Source organism: Macrotis lagotis, chromosome X (assembly GCF_037893015.1).
Source record: "Macrotis lagotis isolate mMagLag1 chromosome X, bilby.v1.9.chrom.fasta, whole genome shotgun sequence".
Classification (NCBI taxonomy): domain Eukaryota; kingdom Metazoa; phylum Chordata; class Mammalia; order Peramelemorphia; family Peramelidae; genus Macrotis; species Macrotis lagotis.
The window spans coordinates 597,154,582-597,171,110 of record NC_133666.1 but is presented as its reverse complement, the minus strand read 5'-3'; the positions used below and the strand labels follow the sequence as shown (position 1 = coordinate 597,171,110).

Here is a 16,529-nt window from a genome sequence, read left to right as displayed (position 1 = left end):
CCTCCATTTCACTTAGATTATCAAATTTATTAGCATACACTTGGACGAAATGATCCTGCATTGTTACTTTAATTTTCTCCTCATTGGTGATGAGTTCACTTTTTTCGTTTATGATACTAGTAATTTGATTTTCTACTTTTTTAAAAAATAAAAGTAACCAGAGGTTTATCAATTTTATTGTTTTTTCATAAAATCAACTCTTGGTTTTATTTATTAATTAAATAGTTTTCTTGCTTTCAATTTTATTAATTTCTCCTTTAATTTTTATAATTTCTAATTTGGTATTTAATTGGAGGGTTTTAATTTGTTTTTCCTCTAATTTTTTTAGTTGAATGTTTAGTTCATTGATTTCCTCTTTCTCCAATTTAAGCATTTAAAGATATAATAATATATCCCCTGGCAACTGCTTTGGCTGTAACCCATAAGTTTTGGTATATTGTCTCTTTATTATCATTATCTAGGGTGAAATCATCATTAATTGTTTCTATAATTTGTTGTTTGATCCATTCATTCTTTAAAATGAGGTTATTTAGCTTCCAATTAGTTTTAGGTCTATCTCTCCCTGGAACATTATTCTATGTGATTTTTATTGCATTATGATCTGAGAAGGATGTATTGACTATTTCTGCCTTTCTGCATTTGATTATTAGGTTTTTATGCCCCAGTACATGGTCGATTTTTATGTAAGTAGCATGTACTCCTTTCTATTCCCATTCATCTTCCTCCAAAGGTCTATCATGTCTAGATTTTCTAACATAATATTTATCTCCTTAACTTCCTTCTTGTTTATTTTATGGTTAGATTTATTTAAATCTCAGAGTGGGAAGTTGAGCTCTCTTACCAGAAGAGTTTTACTGTCTATGTCTTCCTGTAACTCATTCAACTTCTCTAAAAATTTGAATACCTCTTGGTACATACATATTTAGTATTGAAATTGCTTCATTGTCTGTGGGTACCTGCCTTATCTCTCTGTTAATGAGATCTATTTTTGCAACTGTTTTGTCTGAGATAAGGATTTGCTATCCCTGCTTTTTTCACTTCAGCTGAAGCAAAATATATTTTGTTCCAATCTTTTACCTTTACTCTGTATGTATCTCTCTGCTTCAAATGAATTTCTTGTAAGCAGCATATTGTAGGATTTTGGTTTTTAATCTACTCTGCTATTCACTTACATTTTTAAGGGAGAGTTCATCCCATTCACATTCAAAGTTATAATTACTAACTTTTTATTGCCCTCCATGCTATCTTCTCTCCGTTTATATTTTTCCCCTTCTTTCACTTTATCCATATTCCCCAGTATTTTGTTTCTGGATATCACCACCTTCAGCATGTTTTCCCCCTTGTATCCAGTCCCCCTCCCCTTTCTTTCCCCTTTCCCTTTGCCCTTTCTTTCTTCTTAGTTCCTCTTTTCCTCTCCCCTCCCCCTTTCCCCTTTTAATATTTGAAAGGTATGATAAGTTTCTCAACTTAACTGAGTGTGTGTTTGTTAACTTTAGGCTCATTCTGATGAGAGTAAGATTCAGGTGGTTCTCACCTCCTTTTTTCCCCTCTATTGCCTCTATTTCCCCTCTATTCCCCTCTATCCTTTGTCCCTTTTTATGTTATGTGATTCACTCCAATCAATCCCCTCCATCCTCCTGTCTCTTATTGTTTTTAAATCATTATATCAGAGTCATGGATAAGTCACGAGTGTCCATCACATCTGGCTAAGTTTCTTCTCTCTAATAGAGATAAAATTCTGGAGAATTACGAGACTCTTTCTCCCAGGCAGGGATATAGCCAGTTACATCTTATTGGATAGCAGTTTTTTTTTCTTTACCCTTGTTTTTCTTACCTTTTCATGTGTATCTTGAGTCTCCTGTTTAATGTCTAAATTTTATATTTAGCTCTGGTCTTTTCATCAGCAAAAGTTGGAAGTCTCCCATTTTGTTAAATGTCCATCTTTTCCCCTGGAAGAAAAGGCTCAATTTTGCTGGATAGTTCTTCTAGGAATTTTTGATGAATTTGTACAAGTCTGATTAGCTTTTTTTTTCCTCTAACACTTTGCTTGTAACTATTTTCACTTCACTGTCTTCTGATCTTGATCGTCTCTGTTGCAGTTTCACTGTAATATCCCCTTATAGTCAAATTCTTCTTCATCTTCTTCATCTTCTCTTCTTCCCTCCTCTTCCTCTTCCTCATTTTTACAACCTATTTCCTGACTTTGAATATATGTTAATATTGGGGTCTGTTGGCAGATGAGTGGGGAAAGGCTGTTTCAAGCTTCAGTCTTTTTTTTCCTACTGATGTTTCAAAGCTAACTGAAAGACTTGGAGTTTTGTTATTTTTAAGGTATATAATCTAGATAAAGGTATTGTCACTGTTCTGGTCTGCTCTCTAGTCCTTACCTAGGAAAGGTCCCTGTTCACTTGAGACTGGAAGCAGTACTAATCTTCAGGATGCCTGTTTAACTTGGAAACAGAAATGATACCAAAAGTGCTCTCTTTACCCTTAATCATGACCAGAAGTGGAGTTGCCAAGCAATGTCTAGTCTCAAATCCATCTCTATCATATTGTGCTGTGGAATATCTTTCTGTCTAATTGCCAGATCCCTTCCTATCTCTGGCTTTATAACTCCCCAAATTGTTGTTTCTGTTGCCACCACCATTGGTGTATAATTCACAGGGATTCTTGGCCAGCCTCCATTCCCATGTCACAGAGTTCTCCTTCTAACTTTGTAAATTAGCTTGGGGTAGAAGAATGTCTCACCAGGATCTTTTGTTCTTTTTGACACTCCATTTGAGGCTTTGATTTAAAGCTGTTTGTAGTTGTTGGGAAAGGTCAATTAACTCTCTGTCATCTTGTGTCCACTCCCAGATGTTTCAAGAATATATTAATAAAGGGAATATTTAGCATGCATCTGAAAAAGGAAGTATTGATCATAAATATGCTTAATGAAAGAGTTGCTACACTGGAAGATCAGGGGAGTGTTATAAATATAATTCTATGTACCTTTTTTACCTAGATTTAAGGTAAACATTTGACAAAATCTATCAAGGTAGTCTTGCAAAAAAAAAAGTACTAGGAACTAGGAACTACTATATACAGACATGGATGAATGTTTGAAATCAAACAATAATTACTTATGATTCAGTACTTAACCTGATATCATTTAATGACTTAGATAAAGGAATTGATGACATATTTGTGAAAATAATAGATAACAAAAGGATGAAAGAAAGAACAAAGATAAGATCCTTTAGCTCCAAATTCAGCTCTCTTTGTAATTTACTTTGTGGTCTACACAAAGTGGCTTTTAAGTATCCTTCCAATGCCAGTATTTTAGGATTCTATAATTCTGTGTTTCTGAAATATGATACAGATCTACAGGGAAAGGTAGGAGAAACACTAGCCAGCATTTTAAAAAGACTGCATGAATTTTCTCTAAAGGTCCAAACTCTCTCCTACCTGGGACTCTTTCTTGAGAAAGGATTATAAAATACTTGGTAAGCTCAAAACCACAAACAAGTAAGAGCAAAGAGCATTTAATGAAAATTGTTCAGCATAGGGACAACTAAAGATCTGTCTAACTTTGTACAAATTTAAAAATTGATCAAATTATGTTTTTGCAAATTTTGAAGATATTTTTCCCTTTACAGTAAACTTAAACTGAAAAAATTCAGAATGGATTATTCCTTCAAAACTGCCCAGGGTCTAGCAGACCTTCTCATGTGGCCATATTAGATTGTCCCTTTGCCCATAATGAAAGTCATTGTCCTCTGTTAAAAAAAAAGGAAGAAGTGAAGACAGTGGATCAAACTATTAAGCTTGCACGTCAACAAAGAAAAAGGGAAAAGTTTCAGAATATTAAAGTTTAGTCAGAAGTTAGCTTGCCTGCTATGTCCATCTCATATTCTGGGTAGGTTATTTGCTGTTTTAAAATGTTATTTCATAATAGGACCTATTCCCACTTTCTAGAGACTTATTCAAAATTTTTTCCTTCCTAATCCTTTGTCAGATCTAAAGATTCATGGAATTATTTCTTTTTGGTTTTTGAATCAATTGGCCTGTGCTGTTTACAACAAATATCTGCCCTCTCAGTTTGGTAACAAGACATGGTAGGGGCTCACTTTCCTTGACTGATTCTAAGTAGGGCAGAGGTAAGTTATTCTCCCATTAACTCTCATGTCAAACAGAAGTTTTTAACCTATTATATACATGAATTAAAACTATATTCCAACAATTGTATTTTAATGTAATCTTTCCTCTGCAGTTCTATGTATTTTTTTTTGCATTGAAAAACTTGATCTAGAATTAATGGACTTCAACACATATGCCATTAAAATAAATTTGGAACCCTGAGAAAATCCATTCAGGTTCGGAATATGTGTATAAATGTATATATGTATATATAATACATATATCTACAAAAATTATATGTGTAAATACTTATACATATATGTAAATCCATTATCTTTCTTCCTGATTCCTGTTTGATTTCAAATCCTATGTAATTAACTGATTCCTAGCTTGACCTAGAACTTTTATACAAATAAGCATTTTAAGTTCATTTTAAATTTCTTCACCTTAACCATCCATCTTCCTTCTGCCTTTTGATATAAAGTCTATAAACTCTGCATCAATCCTCCTGCTCCAACAGTTGGCCTTTCATAACTCATTAAATGCTCTAAAACTGTCATGTCTAACCAAGTTTTCTGAGGGCACTATCAAACCTGGACTAGCCATGGGTAACCCTTGTACTTTCAGTGGTGCCTGAGAATTGACACTAAATACCCAACAAATGGGCAGACCAGACAATGAGCATACAAGAGGTCTGAAGAAGAAAAAGTAGGTGAGGGTTAAAGTGGCTGGAGGAGGTTTTCATGCAAGAAGTGGAATTTTACTTTACCTTTAGCAAGTAGGTGAGATTGGATAGCATAGTATATAGGGAAATCAGATCTGAGCTAGAATCTTATCTCTGCCACTTATAAGTTATGAGACCACAAGCATATCATTTCAAATCCCTAAGTCTCATTTTACTTATTTCTAAAAATAGGGAATAAGAAGTACTAACCACCTCATAGATTTGTTGTGAGGAGTACCTTCAAAAGAGTTATCATGGTAGGATGCAAAGATATTGGTTTGGAATCACATGATTTAAATTGAATTGCAATTCTGGAACTTAATGTCTGTGTGACTCTGGGCAAGTAACTTGACTTTCCTGTTCCTCATATTCCTCTTATATAAATTGATGAGGATGAACTCTATGGACCCTTCTAGGATTCTACTCAGGTTGAATGGAATGTGTCCTTGTCTTATCCTTTAAGAGAGGAATGAAGAGATAACTCATGGTACTCATTACAATACCGACTCCTGCTCACAAGACAGTGTAACCTTTAACTTTTCAGTAGCCTCTTTCTCTGAGTTAAATGCTAGGTCAGTTTGAATATCAAGGCTCTTCAAATAGGTTGTCAGGAATGAAAACTGAAACTGGCATTTCTAATTTATTTTTCTTTTTTTGGAGACCTTTCATCAAACTGGAAGCAAGACAGTCTCATCCACTATGGGGGGAAAAAAGGAAGTGAAGGAGATCAATATCTAGGTAGGTCTTTTGGGGGAGCCCTTTGCCTAGTTAGAGTTGAAAATATGTAGGTAAAGTGACTCAGGGATTTCTTCTCCATTTTGCCTCTGATATTTTGGCTAAGCTTGAGCAGTCCCTAAGACAAAGAGCATTCACATAGACTATCCAGTGAACAAAGTGACCTAGTCCCAGATGCTCATTTCTATTACTTTGCTCATTTATTGCCCTATTACACAGCATTTCAAGAAAATGGAGATCACACAAGGCTTTGCATCATTACATTAGAATTAGGGTTCTGACTGGCCTTCATTAGTTATGTGATCTTGAATAAACCTCAACACCTCATAGCCACAATTTCCTCCTTTAGAATAACTGCAATGAGTCCACAATCTGGATTCCTCATCTGTAAAACAGAACTAAGAATACCTGTCCTCTGTATCTCAGAAGGTTATTATCAGGCAAAGATGAAACAACTGTAACCAATTCTAGGTTCTGGCTAATTAGTCAAGAATCATCAGTTTGTAATCAAGAGTATGGTGATCAATTCTTGTCCTTTATTTTTCATGTTTGCTCTGGGTTCTTTTGCTCTAGGGTTATCAGTCCTCACAATAGGGATATTAATCAGTCAGGAAATAGGTATTTCTTAAGTGCATACTATGATTCAATCCCTGTGCTAAGCACAGAGAATTTTTGAAAAGGCAAAAAACAGGTTGCATCTGCCCTCAAGGAGCCAACACCTCTAATTGCTTCAATTCTACTCATGCCTCAGAATCATCAAAAAATAGTTATATATTTGACTTTTGTTCTGTGTTCCTCCCAAGAGAAAGTTAGAAGGAGAGGAGTGGGAAGAAGGAAGCTAAAGCAGGTATCCAGAGACAAATGTAGAGCATGTGTAAAATGGGCAGTTGAATTCCCACCCAGAAAGGGTATAGAGAGCCATAAAGAAGACTTAAAGCAAGTTGAGATACTAGAATTCAAGTTTTCTTTGGGACCTTGACACATGGGCCATTCATTGGCTCATTGATATTTTGCCTCCATGAATTACAACTTGATCAAGATCTGGTGGTTTCTCTTTGGGCAACCCTCTCTCTCTCTCTCTTGACCTGTTGGCTACTTCCACTGTTGCAGATGCAACTTCATGGGAAGAAGACATCAGCTACCTTTCTAGATGTCCCAAACATGGATGTCTGTTGAGAGAGTGGTAGGTGAGGAAGAGCTGAGCCTTACCTCTAATTGTGAAGGTTAGAGCCAAACGATGCATTCAACCTTTAACAATCCAAGATGCCTGGTCCCATGTTTTTGGACTGAAGAAAAGGAGAGAGAAAATTCCATTAAAATCACAGGTTTACCCAGAGATCCACGAAGTCTTGAGACTAGCTAGACAGGAGGAAAGAGGATTCCTTCTTAATCAAACAATGTATTTATACTTGGAGTTCAATAGGAAGTCTGAGGTTCAGGGATTGGCCCTTTATTATATCCACAGAACTATGATTTGAGCATTTAGATTGTCCAGATGGCAGATAGGAAGCAGAGGTTACATGTTCCTGCTCTTAAGTCCAGGGGAAATCTATCAAATATCCTTAAGGGGATACTTTAAGAGATAGCTCTCCTTAAAAAAAATATTAAATGCTATTATTTCCTTGCTGCTGTTCTAGTCCAATGCCTCATTTAGAACTTGTCTTTGCCAGGGGATGGGAAGGAAGGAGGGAAGGAGGGAAGGAAGGGAAGGGAAGGAAGGAGAAAAGGAAGAGAGGAAGAGACAAAAGGAGAGAAGGAAGAGAAAAGAAAGGAAGGGAGGAAAAATAAAAGTTTACTTATTTCTGGTTAAAGTAAAATAAAAATCAGTTCTCCAGAAGTCACACTTCCCTTTCAATTTTATGCCATAAAGATTTAACAGCTGACTTTTTAATTAGTATGTTATTGTGATATGTAAAGGATAAGGTAAGAAATGACAGACTTTGATTTTGTCTCTCACCCAGAACACTGAATGAATTTTCTCTTTCCCCTTGTTCCCCTCCTTCCTCTGTTCTATTAGAATCTTCCTCTTTGTATTTCTCTGATGAACTTAGCACATCCTGTCTTGCATTGTATTGATGTATGTGATGACCTTCTCTTCCTTTTTGGATTATAAATTCCTCACCAGCAGAGATCCCCTTTTATGAACCTTTCATAAATCAAGACACTCATTAAATTTGGGGAATACAGGACATGCTTTCAGGCATTAAAATTCTTGACTTAAAGTTAGGAAGCATCTCCAGTGATGACTTCTACCTTTTAAGCTATCACCTTTCAGCCAAGATGATTCCAGCTCAGTTTTGAAACATGAAACTGAAACTACTCTTCCAAGGCTTCCTAGAGTTTGCCTAGTGTTGCTTAATATTGTCATCACTGTGCAGCATGTACGAGGACACAAATATCATTACTTCTTACCCCTCTTAGTGTTGATAACTTGTTTTAATAATTTGCCTAATAAACTTAAGTTGCAGTTTAACGCAGATATATCATTTCCAATGTTCACTTGATCACAGGGACCACTCTGAGACTGTCCACACACAAAAGAGACAAGCAGGAAGACCATATCTGGGTTAAAAGCACATAGACAATGAAGCAACATTAATATTAAACATATATGCACAGTGTAATTTGTTCTCTTTCTGTTACTTTATTCTGCCTCAGTTCATGCAAGCCTTTCCAGGTTTCTCTGAAATTTATTTGTTGTTTCCTTTGGCACAGCAGCAAAGAATTATATTCATTTATGATAAAATTTGCAAAATGAGACATTTAATATTAGATATAGCTCAAGAGGAAATTTGTTTTGCTCAACTTTGCATATTTGCTTTGGTGGGGTTTTTTATTTTTTTCCAGTGGATTAGCAGAAGATTCAAAAACAAATGCTTATTTTTTTTAAATAATTGAATTAGCAAATGTGATAGTTTGATTCTCTGAGTGAGCTATATCTGGAAATTATACAAAAACAAGACACATTAATTTTTTAAAATATAAAATGCCCACCATCCTATATTTGTAAATAAAAAAGAATTCTGTATTTTATTTGTGAATATTTTCCCTCTATTCAACTCTAGATTCATCTGTTTCAACATATGCCTCTAAGGACAGCACACATTTCATTGGATTACTGTGGGTAGGCAAATGGTTAGAAAAGCACTAATAAAATATCCATCACTGCTTGGTTCTTGGTATAATAGGAGATGACAGTGTCAACAATGATGATAATGAAAGCAATGACTATGGTATTTATTGCAATTGTGAAGGCCATTGATAAATGATTATGATCTGTTGGCTACTGTAATGGTGATTGTAAGAGAGTGAGTGTAAGAATGGGTATGGGTCAATAATAATGATGAAAGTGATGCTGATGGAGATGTTGAGGAGCAGTGATGATTGTAGTGATGGCTACCCGGTCATGGTAATGAGCTTGGACATGAGTTTTGTCATAGTATATACTCATGTTAGTAATGGTGATTATTTTTTCCCCTATCATCTTCCCAGAGTCTGGAAATATAGCAGGATTTGCCAGGCTTAATGTGAAGAAGTGAAATAAGTAGTCATATACTGAACAGTATTCTCCTCAGTCAGGAAAGAAAACTAAATATTCAATTGCTGAGTCCAGAAATAACCACTTACACAGAGAAGTGATCCCTCTGCTTAGGGGGAAGCAAATAGGGCTCCCAGGTCTCCTGTCACCTATCTCCACCATACAAAGAGAGCTCCAAGTGAAGTCGGTGACAGTGCCATAGAAATGATGGGCATGTCTGTCAAGGACTTCAGTGAGAACACCTGATGAGAGAATGGTAGCAAAAGCATCTGGGCAATTAGCAGTTCAGGTGAGTGAGACAAGCATTCCAATAGCCCAGGAAATAAACAGAATTCTTTATTCTCTGAACTGTCAATCTAGTCCTAAAACCTTGTCAGGTGGTGGGGCTTTATGGCTCTCATTTATTCCTGCTCCTCCTGTCTTATCTGTTCCCCCCATACATGGAATCTTCTTGCTGACTTACTACTAAAGAACATGATGTGATGACTTCCCCTGCAAAACAGGGATATAATCTTTGGCTGACTAATCACCACTTTATAAAACCCCAATCTCTACTTTCAGAATGAAAGGATAAAGTTATGATAGTTGGTGAGCTCTCTGACACCAACTAAATATACAGATTCAGTAAATATTCACTTGGGAGCAGCCACTTCCATGCCAGGGGAAGTGGATAGGAGTTCAAAAACAAGTTCAGGGAGCAAAGAAATCTGGGAGTCAAAAGAAAGACAAAAATAATAATGATCTAAATACATGCTATTTCCTTTGGTATGTGCTTATTTGTCTCTAATGTATAGTTTGCAATTAGTTTAATTTACATCACAATGAATAACTAAAAATACAGTAGGGATTGATACTGCGTCTGGTACCAACTCTCTGTAACTGTACCATTGAGTTCAGTGATAAATTGCAGCTGAAAAGGAGGGGGAGTAACCCTCATGTACTTCTGTTCAAGGAGGTGATTATCAACAATTGGGGGTAGGCTCTATCAGAAGGGTCTCTGAACTAGAGAGCAGTTCACACAGAATATTCTCCCAATGACTGAAACTCATTTCATCTCTTCCCTATCTCATTTCTTCCCTTCTCACCCCACTTTGCCTTGAGACCCCAAGAGTGGCGTGGTGTGGCGTAGTCAGAAGAGCTCTGGATTGAAGAGTTGAGTGACTTGAGCTCAAAGCTAGCTTCTGACATTTAGAAGTATAGTAGAGGGAGTCATTTTAATTTCCTCAACTGCAGAATGAGAATAATAATATTTGCAGTATTAACTTAATTAAGGATACAAGGCAGTTAGGTATTTCCTATTAAAGTTAAAGATAAGGTGTTTCTAATTCTTTTGTTTGCTTGTTGTTTCTCTTTTTAGATTGATGGTTTCTCAAAATCAGGGACTTGATTTTTGCCTCTTTTTATAATCCCTATGTTTCAATCAGTGTCTGGCAAATAGTAGACATTTAATAAATGAATACATTGACTATTTTTTTTTACTGACAGGAAAACACCAGCAAGTGGTACCATTGACAGTGATGAGACCATAAACCTGTTTTCTACCCTGAGGTTACTTGTGAGATGGTCTGTGGGCTGCTTTTGCCTAACCAGGCTCTCCTATTATGCTTGAAGTATTGATGACAATGACAGAAGATGGGACAAGAGAACTAAGTGATAGTCTAGAATAAATGTTCCTTGGGAGACCAATTAACTGAGTGGATTTCCCAAATTAAATTATTCCCTTATATCCTTATGTATTTGCTTGAACCATTCACTGTAGGTACATTTTACACTAGCCAGAAGAGGACTACGTTATGAGGTCTTTATCACAAGTTCAGGGAAAGCTACATCTTTGATAACATCTTCTGAGAAAGTAGACTTGATTACCTTAGGCACATCAGTGACAATTGAGAGTGTGACAGATGCACAGCAGCTATAAAGGAAAGGAAACAAACATTTATTAATCTCCTGCTCTGTGTCAAACACTATGTTAAGTGATTTACAAATAAAATTATTGGCTGTTCACAATAATCTTAGGAAGTAGGTGCTGTTATTACCCTGATTTTATGAATGAGGCAACCCAGGCAGAGGTTAATGACTTATTAATTGGGGGGGGAGTGGTAGGTTCCTTGAGGCAGGAATTGTTGTTTTTATTCTTTTTGTATCCCTAGAACTTAACATAGGGCCTGGTAGAGAATAAGACCTTATTAAATATTTATTGACTGTTTGGATCACACAGCTAGTCAGTGCCTGAGGCTGGATTTGAAATCAGTTCTTCCAGATTCTGCCAACCCTTAAGAGCATAAAGTTAGAACTAAAAGAGACATCAGGGACTGTAGACTGTCTCCTTTTTCCGATGAGAAAATATTGGCCATATTCATAAAAGCATTAATCACAAGAATTGGAATTTGAACTCAAGTCCTATGATTTCATCCTTTTATGCACATCTTCATGGATCCTGTTTTCCAGGGGTAGAAAACATTGGACCAATGGCAAGACCATTTGGTCTGACATTGCCACAGCAGCCACAGGCAGAACTCAAAATTCAACAAATCTAGGAGTGTTTTAGGGGTGAATTATTTAAAAGTTTAACTAAATATAGAAGACTAACTTTTAAGTTGTTAAATGATCAATTATCAAATTATAAATATCCAAATGGCCCTTGGCAGAAAAAAGATTCCCCATCCCTGATATAGTCCAACACTATCAATTTTCTAAATCCCAATAATAGAGTACAGTAGTATCAAATCAATGATTAGAACCCAGTTCTCAGAATTCCCAGGAGGGAAAGAAACAGATTGTATTGTATTTTATTACGCACTTTGAAAATATGACCACATGGAAAATACCATCCATATCCAGAGAAGACTCTGGAGTCTGAATGCAAAACCAAACTTACTATTTTCAATTTTCATTAATTTGTTTTATCTTTTATGGTTTTTTCTCTCGTTGTTTTCCCCCTTTTATTCTGATTATTTCACAACATGATTAATATGGAAATATATTCAACATAGTTTGAATCATTTTAAATTTCTTGCTATCAATGGGAGGGAAAGAGGGAAAGGAGAGAGGGAAAAAATGTGGAATTCAAAACTTTACAAAAAGTGAATTCTGAAAACTAGTTTGACATGAAGTTGTTCAAATAAATACATAAATCTATAAAAATGAATAAATAAAAATATGATCACATTTAACTCTCAAAATCACCCTGGGTAAGAGCTATTATTATTATTATTGTTATTATTATTATTATTTTATAATTAAGGAAACTGAGGCATACAGAAATTAAGTATCTTATTAAGATCAATTCATTAAAAGCAAGTCACTTAACTATTAAGTAGGGATGAAGGTAATGATTATCCAAAGCTGGATTTGAACTCAAGTTTTCCTGAATCCATATCTAATATTCTATCCATTGAGTCACCTTGCTGCTCTTTCTATTCTGACATAGCTTTCCCTATCAGTGTACTTTGTACTCTATCATAATCTATCTCGCTCCCAGACAACATGTGCATATTAACAAGAACGTTTAATCTGTAAAGCCAAAAGACTTGATGGTAGAATGTCTAATATTTTGTGGTATTGGGATCAGTAGGGCAGGGGAATGACTACTTTTCATTTTCACTGTGGAAAGAGAGAGCCTAATATAATAGGAATATAGTGATGGCCCCAACAATTATGCTTTAAATAAAATTCAGATTGCTAATAGTAACAGTTCTCAATAGTAACAGTTTCAAAGGGGCTATTTAAGAATTAGAGATATAATCTCAATACTTTCCCACTGTTTGGAGGATGATATTATACAAACATAATGATATTCAGTCTCTATTGTATACAGATTCTGATTAGCAGAGAGAAGAGAATCATAAAGACTGAAAAGGTAGCAGAGTTAGAGAAAGTACAAATGAATGTTTTAGCTGGAAGGACATCAAATTGCTAATATGACATGTTAGGAAGGCAGAAGGAAATTGTCAAATTTCTAAATGCTAGAATCAAAAAACATTCCAGTCAAGAACACTTCCAAAAAGATGAGCCTTTAGTTGATATGGAAGAGAGGACAGGCAAGAAAAGTATGTTCTTTAAAGCATTTTAAGGGAACAGGTAGAACTAGAAAAATGAAAATGCTTCATAAAGATGTTGAATGTGAGTACTGATATTCTCTCTTCACTAATAGACACTGAGTGATAGAGTAAATGTATGCTTTAAGATAAAAGCAAGTACTGAGTACAAAAAAAGAAAGAATTAACAGTGCAATTCTCACATTCATTAGTACTTTTAAAACACCGAGAAGAAACCTCATTTGACCCCCTATGAAAGTCAAAACAAGATGGATCATCCCCATATTATGAATGAGGAAACTAAAATTCAAATTAAAAGTTTTTTTCCAAGGTGTTTGATATGCATACTAAATTCCATTTCCTTTCTGTCCATTCTACCAACAGGCCTCTTTAATTCTTTTTTAATTGTTTAATATTTATTTTAATTATGGGTCTTCAATTTTATTGATGAGGAAACTTCCATTCCTGCAGAATAGTAACTCTTAGTAAATTAGTAATCTTCAGAAACAGACTTCAGATGCTGAGGATTAAGTTATATGCCTTTGGTTCCATAGCTAATCTGTGTCATGCAGAGAGCTTGAATGTTCCTTTCTATCCAAAAAGCTCTTTCTGAGATCAGATTTGAACTCACAAAGATGAGTCTTCCTTATTCCAAGCCTAGGGCTCATCCCATTGGGCCTCCAAACTGCCCAGTTCTAATATGCTATGAAATATGCAACACTGCTGCTTGCAGTTCTCTTTCAGTTCTAAGATTTCATCATTTTAAGGACTCTAGAATTAAAAGTGAGCAGGTATTATGCTGTTTTGACTGTCAATACATTATGCCCTCACTGCATTACATTGATCTTCTGAGTTCTCACCTCAGAAATTTTTCATTTCAATTATCTCATATTTTTATAGTAGTGTTCAAACTGTCAGGAAGTATTCATAATTTTAAAAAAGAGCACAAGACTTTGAGCAAGAAAAAGCTATTTTAGATTCCTAGTTCTGCTGCTCAGTAAATGTGTGACCTTAGGGAAAATATTTGTCAGTCAATAAGCATTAAAGAGATTCAAAAAAGTCTTTTTATAGAAGAAGGGATTGTAGCTGAGATGAATTACAAGTCTAACAGTCTATTCACTATAGCACCTAGCTTCCCAGAAGATCATCTGCATTGAGATAATAATTGAATAATGGGGAAAATGAGATCACCATGTAAAATAGTATAGAGGGAAAAAAGAAAAGGTCAATTTTTGTGTTGGGGTAAAAGTGAAGGGAAGCCCTCAATTGGAAAATGACTGAACAAGTTATAGCATATGAATGTGATTAACACTACTGTTCTATCATAATGATAAAGGGTTATTTTAATTTTCATTTCTCCAAACAGGAATGATTTAGAGCATTTTTTTCATATGACTATAAATTGATTTGATTTCATCACTGAAAAACCACTTATCATTTATCAATTGAACATTCACTCATATTCATATAGTTTTTACAAAGATCTTTATATGTTTGAGATATTCAATCTTTGGATAAATAATCATATATATATATAAATTTTTATGTCAATTTTTCTGCTTCCTTCTGATCTTGACTGCATTTTTTATTTGAATATAACTATGTTAATTTAATGCCAGTTAAATTCATAGGTAAGTTGTGGGGCCATCTACCCCAAGCATGTGGTGGAATAGGTGAATGAGAACACATTGTTCCAATGGCCACAAAGACAGCTGAAGTAGTCTCTGTGAAGTAGGTACTTAGTTTGGTTAGACATTGAAGACACCAAGGTCATACACTGCTTCTACAATCATCAGCAGTTGTCTTAACTCTGTCTTGCCATGCTGGATCATGATCATGTTGGAAGACAAAGTAAGGTGGATGACTTCATGCAACTCTACCTCACTTAAATACAATTTATGCATGTATAAATTTATGCACCCATATTTAACCATTCCTCAAAGTCCTGTGATGAAATGCAATTGATGAAGCAACAGGTGCAGATACTTTGGGAGCTGCAGTCACAACTCTGCACACAGGCAACCCAGGCCATAGGGTGGTTTCCCCACTGAAAACAGCAATGAAATTTAGTGGCTTCCTGGGTGGTTGAGCAGTTCTTTTAAGGATCTCAGTGTTCACCTCCTGATGTGAGGAAGGAACTAGAAAGTGTGCTTTAAATATTGTCTACTTACGGGGCGGAGCCAAGATGGCTACAAGAAGGGATCCAGTCTTAGGAGCTCTCTGATAAAATTCATCAGCTAAGGACTCTAACTAAACTTTCGAGAGACAGAAACCACAGAGGGACCCGGTGAGACAGTTCTCCTACTCAAGGTAACCTGGAAAAGAGCAGAAAGGCTCTGCTCCCCAGGATCGGAGGAGTGGCCCACCAGAGCAAAAGAACTTCAGCCTGCCGGAGGCAGCCCCAGGGCGCTGGGAGTCTCAGCTCACAGCAGTGGGGCAGTCTCCTGAGCTGTACCTCGAGGAGCACCAGGCACAAAGTGGGGGACCTCTGCCAGAGCAAGCACATAGAGCCCAGCCCTCAGGGCACACAGCAAACAGCATGGTCTTTCCCCAGTCCTGATCCAGGAAACAGAAGCAGGCAGAGCTGGTAAGCAGGAGCCCCCAGGGCATGAACCCATTGAGCTGAGGGAGGGTAGTGAAGAGAGACTGCAGAGCTCTGTCCTCTGCCTCTGGAACAGGACTCTGGGGCTCTGACCACATTCAGATCCTGATCCCAGTCTAGGCCCCCCCATAGAACAGCAGGGCCCCCCCCCACCTCGGCCCTGTGGCAGAGGGAGGTGCTTATAGTCATTCACAGATCAGGAGGGAGGACAGAGCCTCACACACTGAAACCCCTGTGGGAGTGCCCCAAAAGCTCAGGAAGCACCCCCAAACCAGGCCCAGGCTGTGAAAATGAGCAAGCAAAGAAACAAAAGGAAGACTATTGAGAAATATTTTGCAAATGAGCCCAAGAAGGATCAAAATCCTCAGTCTGAAGATGAGCAAGCACAAGCTCCTTCATCTAAAGACTCCAAGAAAAACAGAAATTGGGCTCAGGCTATGACAGAGCTCAAAAAAGACTTTGAAAATCAAATGAGGGAGTTGGAAGAAAAACTGGGAAAAGAAAGGAGAGAGATGCAGGAAAAACATGAAAATGAAGTCAGCAGCTTAGTCAAGGAAATCCAAAAAAATGCTGAAGAAAATAGCATGCTAAAAACCAGCTTAGGTCAAATGGATAAAACAGTTCAAAAAGTTATTGAGGAGAAGAATGTTTTAAAAAGCAAAATTGGCCATGTGGAAAAAGAGATAAGAAAACTCTCTGAGGAGAACAAATTCTTCAGACAAAGAATAGAATTCAGGGAGATTGATGAATTTACCAGAAATCAGGAATCAATGC

At 36.4% G+C, this 16,529-nt stretch overlaps 1 long non-coding RNA gene across 3 annotated transcripts in view; it reads right to left on the bottom strand.

Moving 5' to 3' along the window:
* Positions 1-1,434: 1,434 nt before the first annotated feature.
* The window catches only part of LOC141499694 (uncharacterized), a 185,064-nt gene continuing 169,969 nt past the window's right edge, over positions 1,435-16,529 (bottom strand). The window contains exons 4-6 of one of the 3 annotated variants that reach the window (XR_012471730.1): positions 10,983-11,028; positions 6,788-6,864; positions 1,435-2,899 (exon numbers count right to left, since the gene is read on the bottom strand). This is a non-coding gene — a long non-coding RNA (uncharacterized LOC141499694). Of the gene's footprint in view, positions 2,900-2,929; positions 6,865-7,586; positions 8,141-10,982; positions 11,029-16,529 lie in introns of those variants that run through there. The other 2 variants (XR_012471729.1, XR_012471731.1) reach the window with 2 other exon arrangements.